Below are 3,863 nucleotides of genomic sequence, written 5' to 3'. Positions count from 1 at the left end.
CAATGATCCTTCGGACGCTGCACTTTACCTCAAGAATTTAACAGGGGGACTCTGTCAATCTGCTCGCTCACCCACTTATGGATTAGTGCTTTGCAAGATATGTGAGCAGGCATGACAAGGCTGCCAAATGTATGGGTGTCATGGGAGATGTGTGATACTCTGCAAGTCTGGGGCCCATGAAGCAGACTTTAGCCCAGGGAGTATGCATCTGCAAGACTGTTGTAGTTGCCTTCAGGAACTCCCAGTAGCAGAAACAACAAGTAAGTAAAGAGAGCCCTGATCTGACATCCAAGCAACAAGGGAGAAATTCCTGGCCCAGATGAAATCAGTAGAAAGACTCCCATTGACTTCAACAGGGCCAGGCTTTCACCCTGCTTATCTGAAGGAGGGAGAATGGAATTAAAAAAAACAGATGCAGCAGCAAATTTCAGGGCTGTCCCTTATCTCTATCCTTGCCTGAACCAAAACCCTGGCTCCAAACACCCCTGAACTCTGGGGTATTTGAAATCTGGACCCAGATCTGAATTTTGTAACTTGAGCCTTCCCTAGCAGTTCTATAGGAAAAATAAAACACAAAGGTTCCTGTATATTATTAGAATAATATTTTTTCCTTTTTATTAATCTCAGATTTTTAAACTGTCAGCAAATTAGGTAATGTATCCTTCTCTTTCAGCAAGAAAAGCATAATAGCCAAAAAAAGAAAATATATATACTCCTAAAGAAGGTTATCTATCCAGGAAGTCTCTAATGTAGAACACATGTGTTTAAATCTCTTTTGATCTGGTTAATCCCTAGAGGAATTTCTAAATTATTGTTAATACATTACATTAAATAATACAATGTATTGTATTATTGTTTTGTACCCCTTTTTAAAGTAGACACTTGACTAATCTTGAAACTAAAACTCATAGGGTCCACTGGTATTGTTCCTGTAGGTTTACCAGTGTGAAACCCCCTTTTTCTTCAAATTTATACTCTTTCTGCCCGCCCTCCCTCTCTCCCTCCCTGCTTCCACTCTCCCCCCATGAAAATCCCAGCTATAATTTGATGAGAATATAATTTAGGGCCATTCCTGCAAAAAGATTATATATATATTCTTAATGATCTGCACATGACTGATTCCATTGTAGTTAATGGGCCTTAGTGACAACCAAGGCTATGTGATAATCCATTAAGCAAAAAAGGCTTAATAAAATTAAGAAATAAAATTTAATTGTAAATCAGCTATTTTCATGCAATGCTATGGTTGTGCAATTAAAGTTAAAATAAAAAACAAAATCCCCGGGAAATCAAAAGTTAATGAATGACATCAGCTGGTGTGAATGAGGATGGCTTCGCTGGAGTCAATGGAGCTGAGGATCTAGCCCAAGGTTGCTACAGCAAAATTAACTTACATTGCATGCTCTCCATGTTGCTGTATGTCTATGTAGTTAATTCATGGTGGAGGGGTTGTTTTAGGGAGGATTCTCTGTGTATATACACATTATCTCATACTTTATATACAGTGGTGATATCCACGTGATAATTTGTACAACTATTTAATAAATAGCATTTATCATGCACCTTTGAACACTTCTCCTGCACTCTGCTCATTAATCTACCTCCACAGGGGCTACATCTAATATCCCAAACTTCTCATCAACTTCAAACAGCTGTGTTTATTTTTAAAAGGATAACTTCCAGAACAACTTTTTCCTTCTTCGTATCAGCAGTGAAATTTCTTCCACAAAGGTACACCCAGGCTTAAGGGCCAGGACAGGCAATATCTAGTTCTGGGCCAATGACAGATTTAAGGTATGATATATTGCGACTTTTAAGGGTTAGAAACCAGAGGTATTTTTTCCTAAAAGTCATGAAACTTCTTTGACCAGAGATAGAAGGCATTTGGCCCAGATCCTTAAAAGTACAGAGGTGTCGATCTGCTCTTTAGATGTCTAAATCCACCATTTAAGCATAACTGACATTTTGGAACTCCTATCCAAAGTCATTTAAAGGACATCATTTCCTTGCACTTATTTATTTAACACGGCTAAAGAGCACGAGGCAAAAGTCCCATTTCCAGGAGTGTCCAAAGAGCCCAGCATTTAGGAGCCATCAGCAGTTCCATTAAGAAATGATCAACTCCTGCTGAAGGGCAGACATTAAACTGATGGAGGAAATCTGGAGTGTGGAGGGGAAAGCGGCATTTCAAAGTAAGAGCTCCTGAGGCACCAATCCAGTCTGCTTCCAGGATTGGGCTCTAAAACAAATGATGATGCAGATCAGTCTGGGAAGCTGGAATAAAAACAGCAGAGAGTGATCAAAGGTCCATGGCTCTGAAATTTATTACATGGCTATCCCATCTATATGTGGTTGTGTCTATGGTACACATGTGTGTGTGTTAACCATGCATATTTATGGGCAGATTCCAAACCTCAGCAAGATGTTGTTAGTTTTGGTTACAGAGAATGTTTGTGAATCAAATAATTTAGAACAACCAGTCTTTTTGAGGTTGACCACAGTGTAAAATGGGAAGGTTGATTTTCAGAGAGTCAACCCTTGTTTAGAGAAATGTTAGAGCACATGAGAGCTAAATGGTTTGGAAAGGGAAAAAAAATACCCTATTCGTCTAATTTTGAAGTTTCTTCCAAAACAAAGAGCAGAGTGCTTTGATAGCTGCTTTTTGCTCAGAAATTGGTGAGGAGAGTAGCTGAACTCTGTCAAAGATAGGGCGATTTACAAACAACAGGAACACTGTAAACGCTCAGGGCTCTCAGCCCCATGACTCACTGAGAGTGGGGGCCCCTCAACATTCCATAGGATCATGTTCGGCAGGCTAGATTTTCTCTGTCCCTTGCATAGGTGCATAGGGAGGAGAGACTCTTACCTTCTTCTTGCACACCCCATGCACGAGCTAGGGACAGTCACATTCTTTGTTCCTGGGGGAGTACAGGGTGTTCAGTGGTACCCTTTGCACAAGAAGAGAGGTACAATGATTGACCATAGACTTATCTGCACTAACCAAGTTAAAAATGTACCAGGTGCATGGTGGAGAGCAGGTTACATCTTATGGATGGTGCAGACTGCAATTTCATGTGCAACAGAGAATTTGGAGGGACTGTGCTTTCCTGGGTACCTTTCCTCCCTAATCTTGGTTGGGTCTTCTAAGCCAGTGGTTTTCAAACTTTTTTTCTGGGGATCCAGCTGAAGAAAATTGTTGATGCCCGTGACCCAACGGAGCTGGGGATGATGGGTTTGGGGTGTGGGAGGAGCTCAGGGCTGGGGCAGGGGGTTGGGGTGTGGGGGTGAGGGCTGCAGGGTGGGGATGGGAATGAGGGGTTCAGGTTATGGGAGGGGGCTCCGGGCTGGGGGTTGGGGTGTGAGAGGGGATCAGGGATCTGAGCTAGGGATGCAGGCTCTGGGATGGGGCTAGAGATGAGGGGTTTGGGGTCCAGGAAAGGGATCTGGGTTTGGAGGGGCTCAGAGCTGGGGCAGGGGATTGGGGCACAGGGCTGGGGCACGGGCTTACCTCAGGAGGCTCTCAGTCAGCATCACAGTGGGGGTGGGGGAGTGCTAGCACCACGGACCACGCTGCACCCCAGAAGCAGCCAGCAGCAGGTCCGGCTCCTAGGCAGAGGTACACAAGCAGCTCCACACAGCTCTTGCCTGCAGGCACTGCCCCTCCCCAGCTCTTTTTTTCCTGTGATCAAAGAACTGAACTGGTATGACCAATACTTTTACATTTTAGATGAGTGTATATAAGCATCTCTTTCATTTACAACATGAATTACCTCCTACACCTGAATGTCAAGTGGGTTAGCCTTCAAGATCAGCTGATAGCCGGAGCTGAAAAAACCCTTGAATGTTCATTCAAATTCAGAAAC

The 3,863-nt window shown here is 43.2% G+C and overlaps 1 long non-coding RNA gene across 1 annotated transcript; it reads right to left on the bottom strand.

Moving 5' to 3' along the window:
* Positions 1-399: 399 nt before the first annotated feature.
* On the bottom strand, positions 400-3,606 carry LOC122462124. Its single transcript, XR_006284484.1, has 3 exons — positions 3,509-3,606; positions 2,867-2,948; positions 400-2,274 (listed from the first exon to the last, which is right to left on the bottom strand). It is a non-coding gene; the product is annotated as an uncharacterized LOC122462124 (long non-coding RNA).
* Between the last annotated feature and the right edge of the window lie 257 nt (positions 3,607-3,863).

The sequence above is a fragment of the Chelonia mydas genome, chromosome 1, assembly GCF_015237465.2.
Source record: "Chelonia mydas isolate rCheMyd1 chromosome 1, rCheMyd1.pri.v2, whole genome shotgun sequence".
NCBI lineage: Eukaryota > Metazoa > Chordata > Testudines > Cheloniidae > Chelonia > Chelonia mydas.
This window is presented reverse-complemented; position numbering and strand designations above follow the sequence as displayed.